Source organism: Sinohyriopsis cumingii, unplaced genomic scaffold, assembly GCF_028554795.1.
Source record: "Sinohyriopsis cumingii isolate HCF-2022 unplaced genomic scaffold, ASM2855479v2 utg001414l, whole genome shotgun sequence".
In the NCBI taxonomy this organism is placed as follows: domain Eukaryota; kingdom Metazoa; phylum Mollusca; class Bivalvia; order Unionida; family Unionidae; genus Sinohyriopsis; species Sinohyriopsis cumingii.
Window position 1 is genome coordinate 539,420 of NW_028315997.1, and position 18,003 is coordinate 557,422.

An 18,003-nucleotide genomic window follows, 5' to 3' on the forward strand; every position below is an offset into this window, starting at 1 on the left:
GTTCTAAAATTTCCAGGTCTGGTCTTTTCGGGTCGGGGTTACTCCTGAAACAATTCCTTACTGCTCCTAAGCCTGCCATGTTGTCGATATTAGTATACATGCTTTCTACATCTAAAGTAACGAGAAGGCTGTTTTGTGGAATTTTGATATGCCTAATTTTATCTAAAAAATCGTTCGTATCTCTGAGATATGCTGGATGTTTCGTGGCTAAAGGTGCTAAAAAGGAATCTATGTATTCAGATATTCGATAAGATTCGCTCCCCACATCCGATACGATCGGTCTACCCTGAGGAATTTTGAACGGAATATACCAAGTTTCTGGTTCTTTATGAATTTTTGGCAAAGTGTACATGTGTCTCGGTCTGGGATTCTCGGGTGGGGTTAAGTAAGCTGCTTGTTTCTTATTTATGCATCTATTTTTCAATAATCTGTGTACAATCAGTGTAATCTTTTTACCCGTTTCGGGATAAATCGGGTTTTGTATTTGTCTGTAATGTTTCTTATTACTTAGTTGTTGTTGTATTTCCTGTATATAATCCTCTGTGTCTAAAATGACTGTGGCCGAACCTTTATCGGCTTTTCTTATCACAATATTTGTATCTTGTTTTAGAGAATTTATGGACGCTAATTCTTCTTGAGTTAGATTTGGTTTTTCTTTATCAAATTTCCATCGTGAAATTTGTTTAAAAACTTCATCAGTAATGTTTCTAATGGTTGAAGGAAATGTAGAAAGTGGAGGGCACCATTCGCTTTTTCCCACAAACGGGACACTCACCGATTTGTTCTTTAAATGAAAGAAATGAGTTATCATCAATTTTCTAGTAAATTCTTTCACCGGTTGAGTGATTGTCGCTACATCCACATATCTCGGAGTCGGAACGAATTTTAGTCCTTTATTCAAGAGTGAAAATTCTATTTCTGTGAGTTCCCTAGAGCTCAGGTTTACAACTGTTTTCCCTAGTTGTTTTACTATCTTTTCCCTACAGTTTTCTGTACTTGTTGAAAAACCTGCTGAGAAGCGTGCATCTGTTCGTACCATCTGTCCAGAATCCACTGTGCCGATTTCGGGCTCCAGTGAATTCCATCCAGACTGAACGACATTTCGTCCCTTTTCCCGGTGTATAAAGCTTTCACTCCCTCGATTTGAATTTTGGATATAGTTTCGTTTAATTTCGATAGATTGTATGCCTCTGTAGGTTTCCTAGATTGAAGATTTTGCGAAATTGGAATTTTCGCTATAAAAATCTCCGAGTTAGGAAATCTACCCCTAGTCGTTCTGAGCAGGTCTTTCATTGATTGACTTACTTTATCTGTGTTTGTGTTTTCTCTATCATTAGTTCCTACGTTAATAATTATTCTTCTGGGTTTTTCTTGATATCGATAATTCTTGACTAATTCTAGCACATGTTTTATTTTAGCCCCGGGGTACGCCTCTACTTGTACATTTTTGTCCGTCACATTGGTGAATCGAGAAAGATTTGAGTCCCCGATTATCAGATCCGCACTAGTAATCTTCGGTATGTCCCAATCCGATTTTGGACCAGCGTGTCTCGTTACTCTGCCCGGTTTCCTCGGTGAACTAACGATGGTAGCGTACGTCTGCTTCGGGATAGTCGGTGATGTACCCTGTGGTCCTGCTGGGGATAACGACTGGCGCCCTGGTGAAAGACTACGTCTTGGTGATGGTGACCTAGATCTTACCATTTTATCCAATAAATTCATGGCAGGGACAGACAGACACCTGGACAGTCGATGTATAGAACTCAATGCCGCCGTTGCTCCGTTTACCAGGGGGCTTGATGTATTGTTGTCCATTCTCTTCTCCAAAGATTGTCTTACCTTTTTGGGGGGCGATTCCTGTTTCTTGTACCTTTTGGGGGTGTAAATTCGATTATCCCTATCACTAGTGTCTGAAATGCGTCTTTTTGATGGTGTCCGGATCAGTTGTGAGTCCAAAATTTGCAATGGCTGAAACCGATTACTCAGCGTAATTGTGGGTTCCAGGGGATGCTTTTTAGGGGTCGTTTTGCGTGGGCTAATAAAGGGCGACTTATCCGTTGTAAGAGTTGTTATATGGGGACGAAGGTTGGTGTTTGCTGTATTTCTGTTGTGCTTATTAGGCGCTATCGGTAAAAGTGATCCTATAATCGCTTTGTATTCCTGGATTGTTTGGAACCGCAATTTCTTCTTTAAATTATTTTTCCCCCAGTCAAGCGCCTGGTTGGAAAAGGACCTAATGGTAAACTCGGAAAAATTTAAACCAACAATCATTCCCATAAGTTCTGAAATTCTGTCTTTGTAGTGTGTGCATAGAGTCTGAGCGACCTTAGTGGCCCACATTCTATTTAATCCCTGTAAATTACTCCTAAGTGTGGAATTAGACTGAGCTGGTTTCAAAAAGTTGTCCAAATGTTTCACCTGTTGTTCAAATCCGTTTGTACGAGTTGTACCTAAAGTTTGCGGTGTCAGAATTTTCAGATGATGCAACGCCTGTAAAATTTGATAAAAGAGCTTGATGAAATGGCCATTTGGATTATGGCCTTCCTGCCTTTTATCCATGAACCCTCGGCGCCCACCTCTATTCATTTTCAAACCGTGATTTCGATACATTATAAAATGAATGAAATTATCAAAAGATGGCGAAACTCATAAAATAAAACCTGAAACGAAATTATAGGAAGCAACAAATGAATGAATATACAATGTACGATAAATATAGCTGAAAAAAATGTCCTCTGGATCCCAGGACTTTGTGACTGAAAATATTATCTAATCATTCGGATGAAAAAACGTGTACTTATCTTTTTTTCGGCAGTTGTAAAGGCGCTCGATCCTCTGTCCTTTCTTTCCTCCTAAGAATTAATCCATTCGAATAAAACACAGAAATGTTTGGCACAAGGCTCTTGCTACGCCAAAAAGGGCGATATTAAACTCGTCTTTAACCTTTTTAGCGATTTGTCCACTTGGCTCCAGTATTCACTTATGAAGGGTCCAAAATCCCTACAGAGCGATGATGAATTTATGCACGTCTCTGTGTGAATCGAATCAATCTGAAAATCAATTAATTATGTTAAACTTTCTCCAATTGACCTAAAATGCCAATTAAAGATTTTAAAGAAGAAAGTTGGCAATTAATAAAAAATTTTTTTTTTTTTTTTTTTTTTTGGTTTTTTGTTTTTTATAGTTTTTTTGGTTTTTTGTATTTTTTTAGATTAATTATGTACAACAATGTCAATAAAACATGAAATAGTGAAATAAATTCCTGTCAAATAATAAGAGCATCAAGCTACTACCCGTATCGTCACTAGGCCTTTCGGCGTATTGCCTTCGTCAGGTGACTCGAACAATCTGAAGGGCTGTGTGTGATGCTCGGGTATATATGCTCGGAAGGGTTAGGGTTAGGGTTAGGGTTTAGGGTTAGGGTTAGGGTTAGGGTTAGGGTTAGGGTTTAGGGTTAGGGTTAGGGTTAGGGTTAGGGTTTAGGGTTAGGGTTAGGGTTAGGGTTAGGGTTAGGGTTAGGGTTAGTTAGGGTTAGGGTTAGGGTTAGGGTTAGGGTTAAGGGTTAGGGTTAGGGTTAGGGTTAGGGTTAGGGTTAGGGTTTAGGGTTAGGGTTAGGGTTAGGGTTAGGGTTAGGTTAGGGTTAGGGTTAGGGTTAGGGTTAGGGTTTAGGGTTAGGGTTAGGGTTAGGGTTAGGGTTAGGGTTTAGGGTTAGGGTTAGGGTTAGGGTTAGGGTTAGGGTTTAGGGTTAGGTTTTAAAGGTAGGATGGGAGTTTATAAACTCCCACGTGCACTGGCCTAGGGAGAATTAATCGCGTTACCTCTTTATTTTGTTTCTTATTAAAATGTCGCATAGGTTTTTGTTCTTCCGATATGCTGTAACGAGCTTTTGATGATAAATCAGAGGGAAATTTATCTGAATTTTGCCGTACGCTTCTCTAATCAATTTGGCGGCAAGAGTTGCTTTAGTGTTATATGTGATGACAAACGGCAAAATGTCTCCCATTTCTTCGTGCAAATTAAGACCGAATGGGCTAGCGGTTCCAAGTTTTTTGATCCAATAAGCCTCTCTTTTTGTGAGATTTTCCTTATTTGCCACCATTTCAATGGGAAGGATTGAACAGTCATCCAAAGAGTGTCCATCGCTATTAAAATGATTGGAAATGGATTTATTTTCTTTATGAATTATATCAAAGCGGTGTCTCGTGAAACGATCTCTAAGTGTAAGAGTGGTTTGTCCTACATATTGTTTACCACATGCATCGCATGAAATTAGATAGATGATATTCCTGGAGTCACACGATACGTTTTGTTTGATTAAAAAAGTTTGATTATTCGTATGACTGGTGAAACTGTTTGTTTCTTTGAAAAATGGACATGTAGCGCATCTTCGGCCTTTACATGGCATAGCTTTCCCTATAGTATGCATGTCTCCCCTTATTTCATTTAAAGTAGTGTTTTTGATTTGTCTTAAGAATCGTATGGAGTAGCCCCTGTCCCTCAGAGTTCTGAATAGTGTGTTACTGGCCCTCTGAAAGTCCTCATTTCTTGTACACAGCCTGTGGAATCTAATTATTTGCGATTTAAGAATCCCCATAAATGTATGTCTAGGATGGAACGAGGATTTATGGAGCAACTGGTGTGTGTCGGTGGGTTTAAAATAGACTTTAGAGTCAAGTTTTCCAGTCTTTTCGAAATCTGGCCCTTTAAAAATGGTCGTATCTAAAAAATCTACCGAATTCTCCATTACATTTGCCTTTAATTTGACCGATGGGTGGAAATTGTTTAAAATCGAGAAGAACTGATCAAATTTTTTTCGTGAAAGTGTCCAAATCAAAAAGATGTCATCCAAAAATCTAAGGTAAACAAGTGGGAGATAATTACACTTTTTGAAAACTTCTTTCTCCCATTCGGCCATAAAAATATTTGCATAATTTGGGGCAAATTTCTTCCCCATGGCGGTCCCTGAAACTTGTAAATACCATTTTCCATTGAATTCAAAGTCATTGTTAACCAAACCCAGATTCAACAGTTCTAAAATTTCCAGGTCTGGTCTTTTCGGGTCGGGGTTACTCCTGAAACAATTCCTTACTGCTCCTAAGCCTGCCATGTTGTCGATATTAGTATACATGCTTTCTACATCTAAAGTAACGAGAAGGCTGTTTTGTGGAATTTTGATATGCCTAATTTTATCTAAAAAATCGTTCGTATCTCTGAGATATGCTGGATGTTTCGTGGCTAAAGGTGCTAAAAAGGAATCTATGTATTCAGATATTCGATAAGATTCGCTCCCCACATCCGATACGATCGGTCTACCCTGAGGAATTTTGAACGGAATATACCAAGTTTCTGGTTCTTTATGAATTTTTGGCAAAGTGTACATGTGTCTCGGTCTGGGATTCTCGGGTGGGGTTAAGTAAGCTGCTTGTTTCTTATTTATGCATCTATTTTTCAATAATCTGTGTACAATCAGTGTAATCTTTTTACCCGTTTCGGGATAAATCGGGTTTTGTATTTGTCTGTAATGTTTCTTATTACTTAGTTGTTGTTGTATTTCCTGTATATAATCCTCTGTGTCTAAAATGACTGTGGCCGAACCTTTATCGGCTTTTCTTATCACAATATTTGTATCTTGTTTTAGAGAATTTATGGACGCTAATTCTTCTTGAGTTAGATTTGGTTTTTCTTTATCAAATTTCCATCGTGAAATTTGTTTAAAAACTTCATCAGTAATGTTTCTAATGGTTGAAGGAAATGTAGAAAGTGGAGGGCACCATTCGCTTTTTCCCACAAACGGGACACTCACCGATTTGTTCTTTAAATGAAAGAAATGAGTTATCATCAATTTTCTAGTAAATTCTTTCACCGGTTGAGTGATTGTCGCTACATCCACATATCTCGGAGTCGGAACGAATTTTAGTCCTTTATTCAAGAGTGAAAATTCTATTTCTGTGAGTTCCCTAGAGCTCAGGTTTACAACTGTTTTCCCTAGTTGTTTTACTATCTTTTCCCTACAGTTTTCTGTACTTGTTGAAAAACCTGCTGAGAAGCGTGCATCTGTTCGTACCATCTGTCCAGAATCCACTGTGCCGATTTCGGGCTCCAGTGAATTCCATCCAGACTGAACGACATTTCGTCCCTTTTCCCGGTGTATAAAGCTTTCACTCCCTCGATTTGAATTTTGGATATAGTTTCGTTTAATTTCGATAGATTGTATGCCTCTGTAGGTTTCCTAGATTGAAGATTTTGCGAAATTGGAATTTTCGCTATAAAAATCTCCGAGTTAGGAAATCTACCCCTAGTCGTTCTGAGCAGGTCTTTCATTGATTGACTTACTTTATCTGTGTTTGTGTTTTCTCTATCATTAGTTCCTACGTTAATAATTATTCTTCTGGGTTTTTCTTGATATCGATAATTCTTGACTAATTCTAGCACATGTTTTATTTTAGCCCCGGGGTACGCCTCTACTTGTACATTTTTGTCCGTCACATTGGTGAATCGAGAAAGATTTGAGTCCCCGATTATCAGATCCGCACTAGTAATCTTCGGTATGTCCCAATCCGATTTTGGACCAGCGTGTCTCGTTACTCTGCCCGGTTTCCTCGGTGAACTAACGATGGTAGCGTACGTCTGCTTCGGGATAGTCGGTGATGTACCCTGTGGTCCTGCTGGGGATAACGACTGGCGCCCTGGTGAAAGACTACGTCTTGGTGATGGTGACCTAGATCTTACCATTTTATCCAATAAATTCATGGCAGGGACAGACAGACACCTGGACAGTCGATGTATAGAACTCAATGCCGCCGTTGCTCCGTTTACCAGGGGGCTTGATGTATTGTTGTCCATTCTCTTCTCCAAAGATTGTCTTACCTTTTTGGGGGGCGATTCCTGTTTCTTGTACCTTTTGGGGGTGTAAATTCGATTATCCCTATCACTAGTGTCTGAAATGCGTCTTTTTGATGGTGTCCGGATCAGTTGTGAGTCCAAAATTTGCAATGGCTGAAACCGATTACTCAGCGTAATTGTGGGTTCCAGGGGATGCTTTTTAGGGGTCGTTTTGCGTGGGCTAATAAAGGGCGACTTATCCGTTGTAAGAGTTGTTATATGGGGACGAAGGTTGGTGTTTGCTGTATTTCTGTTGTGCTTATTAGGCGCTATCGGTAAAAGTGATCCTATAATCGCTTTGTATTCCTGGATTGTTTGGAACCGCAATTTCTTCTTTAAATTATTTTTCCCCCAGTCAAGCGCCTGGTTGGAAAAGGACCTAATGGTAAACTCGGAAAAATTTAAACCAACAATCATTCCCATAAGTTCTGAAATTCTGTCTTTGTAGTGTGTGCATAGAGTCTGAGCGACCTTAGTGGCCCACATTCTATTTAATCCCTGTAAATTACTCCTAAGTGTGGAATTAGACTGAGCTGGTTTCAAAAAGTTGTCCAAATGTTTCACCTGTTGTTCAAATCCGTTTGTACGAGTTGTACCTAAAGTTTGCGGTGTCAGAATTTTCAGATGATGCAACGCCTGTAAAATTTGATAAAAGAGCTTGATGAAATGGCCATTTGGATTATGGCCTTCCTGCCTTTTATCCATGAACCCTCGGCGCCCACCTCTATTCATTTTCAAACCGTGATTTCGATACATTATAAAATGAATGAAATTATCAAAAGATGGCGAAACTCATAAAATAAAACCTGAAACGAAATTATAGGAAGCAACAAATGAATGAATATACAATGTACGATAAATATAGCTGAAAAAAATGTCCTCTGGATCCCAGGACTTTGTGACTGAAAATATTATCTAATCATTCGGATGAAAAAACGTGTACTTATCTTTTTTTCGGCAGTTGTAAAGGCGCTCGATCCTCTGTCCTTTCTTTCCTCCTAAGAATTAATCCATTCGAATAAAACACAGAAATGTTTGGCACAAGGCTCTTGCTACGCCAAAAAGGGCGATATTAAACTCGTCTTTAACCTTTTTAGCGATTTGTCCACTTGGCTCCAGTATTCACTTATGAAGGGTCCAAAATCCCTACAGAGCGATGATGAATTTATGCACGTCTCTGTGTGAATCGAATCAATCTGAAAATCAATTAATTATGTTAAACTTTCTCCAATTGACCTAAAATGCCAATTAAAGATTTTAAAGAAGAAAGTTGGCAATTAATAAAAAATTTTTTTTTTTTTTTTTTTTTTTGGTTTTTTGTTTTTTATAGTTTTTTTGGTTTTTTGTATTTTTTTAGATTAATTATGTACAACAATGTCAATAAAACATGAAATAGTGAAATAAATTCCTGTCAAATAATAAGAGCATCAAGCTACTACCCGTATCGTCACTAGGCCTTTCGGCGTATTGCCTTCGTCAGGTGACTCGAACAATCTGAAGGGCTGTGTGTGATGCTCGGGTATATATGCTCGGAAGGGTTAGGGTTAGGGTTAGGGTTTAGGGTTAGGGTTAGGGTTAGGGTTAGGGTTAGGGTTTAGGGTTAGGGTTAGGGTTAGGGTTAGGGTTTAGGGTTAGGGTTAGGGTTAGGGTTAGGGTTAAGGGTTAGGGTTAGGGTTAGGGTTAGGGTTAGGGTTAGGGTTTAGGGTTAGGGTTAGGGTTAGGGTTAGGGTTAGGTTAGGGTTAGGGTTAGGGTTAGGGTTAGGGTTTAGGGTTAGGGTTAGGGTTAGGGTTAGGGTTAGGGTTTAGGGTTAGGGTTAGGGTTAGGGTTAGGGTTAGGGTTTAGGGTTAGGTTTTAAAGGTAGGATGGGAGTTTATAAACTCCCACGTGCACTGGCCTAGGGAGAATTAATCGCGTTACCTCTTTATTTTGTTTCTTATTAAAATGTCGCATAGGTTTTTGTTCTTCCGATATGCTGTAACGAGCTTTTGATGATAAATCAGAGGGAAATTTATCTGAATTTTGCCGTACGCTTCTCTAATCAATTTGGCGGCAAGAGTTGCTTTAGTGTTATATGTGATGACAAACGGCAAAATGTCTCCCATTTCTTCGTGCAAATTAAGACCGAATGGGCTAGCGGTTCCAAGTTTTTTGATCCAATAAGCCTCTCTTTTTGTGAGATTTTCCTTATTTGCCACCATTTCAATGGGAAGGATTGAACAGTCATCCAAAGAGTGTCCATCGCTATTAAAATGATTGGAAATGGATTTATTTTCTTTATGAATTATATCAAAGCGGTGTCTCGTGAAACGATCTCTAAGTGTAAGAGTGGTTTGTCCTACATATTGTTTCCCACATGCATCGCATGAAATTAGATAAATGATATTCCTGGAGTCACACGATACGTTTTGTTTGATTAAAAAAGTTTGATTATTCGTATGACTGGTGAAACTTTTTGTTTCTTTAAAAAATGGACATGTAGCGCATCTTCGGCCTTTACATGGCATAGCTTTCCCTATAGTATGCATGTCTCCCCTTATTTCATTTAAAGTAGTGTTTTTGATTTGTCTTAAGAATCGTATGGAGTAGCCCCTGTCCCTCAGAGTTCTGAATAGTGTGTTACTGGCCCTCTGAAAGTCCTCATTTCTTGTACACAGCCTGTGGAATCTAATTATTTGCGATTTAAGAATCCCCATAAATGTATGTCTAGGATGGAACGAGGATTTATGGAGCAACTGGTGTGTGTCGGTGGGTTTAAAATAGACTTTAGAGTCAAGTTTTCCAGTCTTTTCGAAATCTGGCCCTTTAAAAATGGTCGTATCTAAAAAATCTACCGAATTCTCCATTACATTTGCCTTTAATTTGACCGATGGGTGGAAATTGTTTAAAATCGAGAAGAACTGATCAAATTTTTTTCGTGAAAGTGTCCAAATCAAAAAGATGTCATCCAAAAATCTAAGGTAAACAAGTGGGAGATAATTACACTTTTTGAAAACTTCTTTCTCCCATTCGGCCATAAAAATATTTGCATAATTTGGGGCAAATTTCTTCCCCATGGCGGTCCCTGAAACTTGTAAATACCATTTTCCATTGAATTCAAAGTCATTGTTAACCAAACCCAGATTCAACAGTTCTAAAATTTCCAGGTCTGGTCTTTTCGGGTCGGGGTTACTCCTGAAACAATTCCTTACTGCTCCTAAGCCTGCCATGTTGTCGATATTAGTATACATGCTTTCTACATCTAAAGTAACGAGAAGGCTGTTTTGTGGAATTTTGATATGCCTAATTTTATCTAAAAAATCGTTCGTATCTCTGAGATATGCTGGATGTTTCGTGGCTAAAGGTGCTAAAAAGGAATCTATGTATTCAGATATTCGATAAGATTCGCTCCCCACATCCGATACGATCGGTCTACCCTGAGGAATTTTGAACGGAATATACCAAGTTTCTGGTTCTTTATGAATTTTTGGCAAAGTGTACATGTGTCTCGGTCTGGGATTCTCGGGTGGGGTTAAGTAAGCTGCTTGTTTCTTATTTATGCATCTATTTTTCAATAATCTGTGTACAATCAGTGTAATCTTTTTACCCGTTTCGGGATAAATCGGGTTTTGTATTTGTCTGTAATGTTTCTTATTACTTAGTTGTTGTTGTATTTCCTGTATATAATCCTCTGTGTCTAAAATGACTGTGGCCGAACCTTTATCGGCTTTTCTTATCACAATATTTGTATCTTGTTTTAGAGAATTTATGGACGCTAATTCTTCTTGAGTTAGATTTGGTTTTTCTTTATCAAATTTCCATCGTGAAATTTGTTTAAAAACTTCATCAGTAATGTTTCTAATGGTTGAAGGAAATGTAGAAAGTGGAGGGCACCATTCGCTTTTTCCCACAAACGGGACACTCACCGATTTGTTCTTTAAATGAAAGAAATGAGTTATCATCAATTTTCTAGTAAATTCTTTCACCGGTTGAGTGATTGTCGCTACATCCACATATCTCGGAGTCGGAACGAATTTTAGTCCTTTATTCAAGAGTGAAAATTCTATTTCTGTGAGTTCCCTAGAGCTCAGGTTTACAACTGTTTTCCCTAGTTGTTTTACTATCTTTTCCCTACAGTTTTCTGTACTTGTTGAAAAACCTGCTGAGAAGCGTGCATCTGTTCGTACCATCTGTCCAGAATCCACTGTGCCGATTTCGGGCTCCAGTGAATTCCATCCAGACTGAACGACATTTCGTCCCTTTTCCCGGTGTATAAAGCTTTCACTCCCTCGATTTGAATTTTGGATATAGTTTCGTTTAATTTCGATAGATTGTATGCCTCTGTAGGTTTCCTAGATTGAAGATTTTGCGAAATTGGAATTTTCGCTATAAAAATCTCCGAGTTAGGAAATCTACCCCTAGTCGTTCTGAGCAGGTCTTTCATTGATTGACTTACTTTATCTGTGTTTGTGTTTTCTCTATCATTAGTTCCTACGTTAATAATTATTCTTCTGGGTTTTTCTTGATATCGATAATTCTTGACTAATTCTAGCACATGTTTTATTTTAGCCCCGGGGTACGCCTCTACTTGTACATTTTTGTCCGTCACATTGGTGAATCGAGAAAGATTTGAGTCCCCGATTATCAGATCCGCACTAGTAATCTTCGGTATGTCCCAATCCGATTTTGGACCAGCGTGTCTCGTTACTCTGCCCGGTTTCCTCGGTGAACTAACGATGGTAGCGTACGTCTGCTTCGGGATAGTCGGTGATGTACCCTGTGGTCCTGCTGGGGATAACGACTGGCGCCCTGGTGAAAGACTACGTCTTGGTGATGGTGACCTAGATCTTACCATTTTATCCAATAAATTCATGGCAGGGACAGACAGACACCTGGACAGTCGATGTATAGAACTCAATGCCGCCGTTGCTCCGTTTACCAGGGGGCTTGATGTATTGTTGTCCATTCTCTTCTCCAAAGATTGTCTTACCTTTTTGGGGGGCGATTCCTGTTTCTTGTACCTTTTGGGGGTGTAAATTCGATTATCCCTATCACTAGTGTCTGAAATGCGTCTTTTTGATGGTGTCCGGATCAGTTGTGAGTCCAAAATTTGCAATGGCTGAAACCGATTACTCAGCGTAATTGTGGGTTCCAGGGGATGCTTTTTAGGGGTCGTTTTGCGTGGGCTAATAAAGGGCGACTTATCCGTTGTAAGAGTTGTTATATGGGGACGAAGGTTGGTGTTTGCTGTATTTCTGTTGTGCTTATTAGGCGCTATCGGTAAAAGTGATCCTATAATCGCTTTGTATTCCTGGATTGTTTGGAACCGCAATTTCTTCTTTAAATTATTTTTCCCCCAGTCAAGCGCCTGGTTGGAAAAGGACCTAATGGTAAACTCGGAAAAATTTAAACCAACAATCATTCCCATAAGTTCTGAAATTCTGTCTTTGTAGTGTGTGCATAGAGTCTGAGCGACCTTAGTGGCCCACATTCTATTTAATCCCTGTAAATTACTCCTAAGTGTGGAATTAGACTGAGCTGGTTTCAAAAAGTTGTCCAAATGTTTCACCTGTTGTTCAAATCCGTTTGTACGAGTTGTACCTAAAGTTTGCGGTGTCAGAATTTTCAGATGATGCAACGCCTGTAAAATTTGATAAAAGAGCTTGATGAAATGGCCATTTGGATTATGGCCTTCCTGCCTTTTATCCATGAACCCTCGGCGCCCACCTCTATTCATTTTCAAACCGTGATTTCGATACATTATAAAATGAATGAAATTATCAAAAGATGGCGAAACTCATAAAATAAAACCTGAAACGAAATTATAGGAAGCAACAAATGAATGAATATACAATGTACGATAAATATAGCTGAAAAAAATGTCCTCTGGATCCCAGGACTTTGTGACTGAAAATATTATCTAATCATTCGGATGAAAAAACGTGTACTTATCTTTTTTTCGGCAGTTGTAAAGGCGCTCGATCCTCTGTCCTTTCTTTCCTCCTAAGAATTAATCCATTCGAATAAAACACAGAAATGTTTGGCACAAGGCTCTTGCTACGCCAAAAAGGGCGATATTAAACTCGTCTTTAACCTTTTTAGCGATTTGTCCACTTGGCTCCAGTATTCACTTATGAAGGGTCCAAAATCCCTACAGAGCGATGATGAATTTATGCACGTCTCTGTGTGAATCGAATCAATCTGAAAATCAATTAATTATGTTAAACTTTCTCCAATTGACCTAAAATGCCAATTAAAGATTTTAAAGAAGAAAGTTGGCAATTAATAAAAAATTTTTTTTTTTTTTTTTTTTTTTGGTTTTTTGTTTTTTATAGTTTTTTTGGTTTTTTGTATTTTTTTAGATTAATTATGTACAACAATGTCAATAAAACATGAAATAGTGAAATAAATTCCTGTCAAATAATAAGAGCATCAAGCTACTACCCGTATCGTCACTAGGCCTTTCGGCGTATTGCCTTCGTCAGGTGACTCGAACAATCTGAAGGGCTGTGTGTGATGCTCGGGTATATATGCTCGGAAGGGTTAGGGTTAGGGTTAGGGTTTAGGGTTAGGGTTAGGGTTAGGGTTAGGGTTAGGGTTTAGGGTTAGGGTTAGGGTTAGGGTTAGGGTTTAGGGTTAGGGTTAGGGTTAGGGTTAGGGTTAGGGTTAGGGTTAGTTAGGGTTAGGGTTAGGGTTAGGGTTAGGGTTAAGGGTTAGGGTTAGGGTTAGGGTTAGGGTTAGGGTTAGGGTTAGGGTTAGGGTTAGGTTAGGGTTAGGGTTAGGGTTAGGGTTAGGGTTTAGGGTTAGGGTTAGGGTTAGGGTTAGGGTTTAGGGTTAGGGTTAGGGTTAGGGTTAGGGTTAGGGTTTAGGGTTAGGGTTAGGGTTAGGGTTAGGGTTAGGGTTAGGGTTTAGGGTTAGGGTTAGGGTTTGGGTTAGGGTTAGGGTTAGGGTTAGGGTTATGGTTAGGGTTAGGGGTTAGGGTTAGGGTTAGGGTTAGGGTTAGGGTTAGGGTTAGGGTTTAGGGTTAGGGTTAGGGTTAGGGTTAGGGTTAGGGTTAGGGTTAGGCAAAACGGAATATAAGGTAGGAATTACTAAGATTCCTACGAGCATTGGCCTAGGGAGAATTACTTGCGTTCCTTATTTTATTCCTAATTAGTATATCACTTAGGTTTTTATTTCTCCGGTATCCTGTCACAAGTTTGTTTCGAAAGACTCGAGGATACTTGTCTTGAATAGAAGCGTACCCCTTTCTAATCCATTTAGCCACCTGGGCTGCTTTGGAGTTAAAGGTTATCACAAATGGTACGACTTCCTCAGTTTCCTCGTGCTGATTGAGACCCCAAGGCTTTAGAGTTTTTAATTTTTGCATCCAATAGTTTTCTCGTTTTGTTAGGAATTCCTTTCTTCCAACTGCTTCAATTGGAATGATGGCGCAATCTTTCAGGGAATGGTCAGTACCGTTAAAATGATTTGCCACCGCTTTATTTTCTTTGTGATTAATGTCAAATCTATGTCTGGTGAAGCGGTCTCTCAGTGTGAGAGTGGTCTGCCCAACGTATTGTTTTCCGCATTTTTGGCACGAAATTAGGTAAATAACGTTTCTCGAATCGCAGGATAAATTTTGTTTGATTGCATACGTCTGATGAGTGGCATGGCTAGAAAAGTGTCTTGATTCTTTCAGAAAAGGGCACGTATTGCAACGTTTGCTGCGGCAGGCTTTGGTTGTTCCGAATGTATGTGTGAAGGAGTGAAAATCCCTTATTGTGTTCATTTTGATTGTTCTCAGAAATCGCTTTGAATAACCCCTTCCCCGAAGTGCTCTAAATAGAATATTTGTCGCTCTTTGAAAATCTTCCTGTCTAGTGCATAATCTGTGAAATCGGATAATTTGTGATTTCAGAATTCCACTGAAAGTGTGTTTTGGATGGAAAGATAATTTATGCAGTAATTGGTGAGTATCCGTGGGCTTAAAAAAGACTTTAGTGTCTATGAACCCCGTTTTGCTAAAATCGATCCCTTTAAAAACAGTGGTATCCAGAAAATCAATGGAAGTTTCCTTTACAGTCGCCTTTAGTTTAATCGAGGGATGGAAATTATTTAAAATCCCAAAAAATCTGTCAAACTCTTCCCTTGAAAATGTCCAAATGAGAAAAATGTCGTCTAGGAATCTAAAATAGACCAAAGGGAGAAACGGACATTTCTTAAATACTTCCTTTTCCCAGTTGGCCATAAAGATATTAGCATAACTAGGGGCGAACTTTTTACCCATAGCTGTCCCTGAGGTTTGTAAATACCAATTGCCATTGAATTCAAAATCGTTATTTTCTAATCCCAGTTTTAATAACTCTAAAATTTCATGGTCTGGTCTCTTCGGGTCAGGGTTATTCATGAAACAATTCCTCACCGCCTTCAAGCCCTCCTTGTTGTCAATATTGGTGTACATGCTTTCCACGTCTAGAGTAACGAGAAGGCTTTCCTTTGGAATTTTGATACCTCTAATTTTATCTAAAAAGTCGTTCGTATCCCTGAGATAAGATGGATGTTTCGATGCTAGCGGAGCTAAAAACCAATCCACATATTCTGATATTTTATAGGATTCACTCCCTACATCTGATACTATCGGTCTTCCAGGTGGAATTTCAAAGGGGACCCACCACGATTCCGGGTCTTTATGTATTTTCGGTAAAGTGTAAATGTGTCTAGGTCTAGGGTTCCCTGGCGGTGTTAAGTACATCGCTTGTTTTTTGCTGATAAATTTATTCTTGACCAATCGATTGACAATTTCCGTGATAGTTTTACTAGTCTCTGGGAAGATTGGATTGTCTATCTTTCTGTAATGATTTCGGTTTGCCAATTGTTGTTCAATCTCCCTTATGTAGTCGTCCTTATCCATAACCACTGTTGCCGAACCTTTATCTGCTTTTCTAATAATGATGGATTGATCTTGTTTCAGAGTTTTTATAGCTTTTACTTCTTCCTTGTTCAGGTTCGGTCTTTCTCTTTCAAATCGCATCTTGGAGATTTGTACCATCACCTTATCGGTTATTTGTCTAATTGTGGATGGAAATGTTGTAGGTGGTGGACACCAAGTACTTTTCTCCACGAAGGGTTCCTTCTCCCTATTTACGTCCGAACGAAAAAAGTTTGTAATCATCAATTTTCTAGTAAATTCTCTAACCGGTTCTTTAAGCGTCGAAACATCCACATAGCTCGGTGCGGGAACGAATTTCAAACCCTTGTTTAGCAAGTCGTATTCCCCCTGCGCTAAACTCCTACTGCTAAGGTTAACGACCGCTCTCCCTAGCTGTTTTCCTATATACGATGGTTTACCTTCTTGTCCTTGGGAAAACCCCGTTTACCGGAGTCTATTTGATCTAACCAATTGTTTAGAATCAAATTAGCTGAACGAGGAGACCAGTGGATACCATCCTGGTGAAACGTCACCTCGTTCGCCATCCCTGTATTTAGAACCGTAACTCCGTTCATTTGCATTTTTGACATGTATTCATTGAGTTTTTTTATATTCCAGGCTTCTTTTGAATTTCTTACCTCTAGTTGCTCCGAGATGAGTATTTTGGCCGCAAACACTTCGGAATTTGGAAACCTTTCTCGTGCAACCTTGAACAATTGCTTCATTTCCTGCCAAGTCTTATTGGTATTCATATTACTCCTATCATTAATACCTACATTTAGGATAACTCTTTGGGGTTTTTCTTCGTATTCGTAATTTTGCAACAGTTGAGTGACGTGCGAAATATTCGCCCCCGGGAACGCCTCTATTTGTATTTGTCGATCGGTGACATTGGTGATTCGGGCGAGGTTCGAATCCCCGAGCACCAAGGTTGGAAAAGTGATTTTTGGGATAGCCCAATCCATTTTTTGGCGCTGGTGCCTGGTAATTTGCCCCGGTTTTTTGGAGCATTTCACCACCGTAGCATAGCTCTGGTTGGGGATCGTGGGTGATCCCGCAGGAGAGTGTCTCGGTGAAATGGAGCGGCGAACCGGGGAAGGTGACCTTGACCTAAGTCCGGAGACAAGAGAGGGAATTGACGGTACAGACATACATTTAAACATGTTTTGTAACGGCTTCACAGAGGGCAAGACATTAAAGGTATTTTCAGGACCTTTGGTTGATGCCGAAAACATATTACCTAGAGATTTCCGTGCCTTATCCGGTGTGGGACCACGTTGTCGTTGTCGCTTTGGGGTCTCTGTGGTCCCAGGCACGGGAGAGTGAGACATGCGCCGCTTGGAAGGTGTTCTAATCGGCTGAGTGTCCAGTGGTTGGATTGGTAAAAAGCGATTACTGAGCGTAATCGGCATTACCGTCGGTTCCAATGGGTACTTTCTTGGGCTGGGTCTTTTCGGGCTTTTGTAAGACCAGCCTGGTTCGTTTGTCGGATTGTTAGATGCCTGGGGCCTCAATGTCGAGTTTGCATTAGTTTGTTTAGGAAGTCCCGGCGAAAGTGTTTTGACAATTGACAAAAACTCCTGGATCGTTTCCGTTTGAAGTTTTTTCCTCAAATTCTTTTTCGCCCAGTCAAGTGCCTGGTGCGACAGAGTCTTGATCGTCCAATCCGCAAAGCCGTAGCCAGCAATCATCCCCATTAGTTCTGAAATTCGTTCACGATAATGTTCCGATAAGGTCTGTGCGACCTTAGTTGCCCATGTTCTATTTAAGTTTTGTAATTTAGCAACGAGTCGTGTGTTCGTCTGGGCCGGTTTAAGAAACCTATCCATATAGTGAACCTGTTTTTCGAATCCCTTGGTCCTGCGCTCGCCCTTTGCTTGCTGTTTCAAAACATGTAAGTGGTGTAAAGCCTGAATGATTTGAAAAAATAACTTGATGAAAGCAACATTCGGATGATTCGACCTCCGAAAGTTGTTTCCCTTGCGACCACGGCTCTGATTGTTAGCCATTGTCGTGAATGCAAATTTGTTCTTTCTTGCTATTGAAAATGAAATCTTTCTAGATGCAAAAGATATCGTGATAAAAACGATTTATTGATTATCAAAAATGTGATCAATAAATGTGAATATGTATGAAAATATAGAGAATTAAAAAGGATATATGAGAATCAAAAAGGAATATGCATGCAAATACGAGAATCTAAAAAGAAAGAAAAATTTTTTGATACTTATCT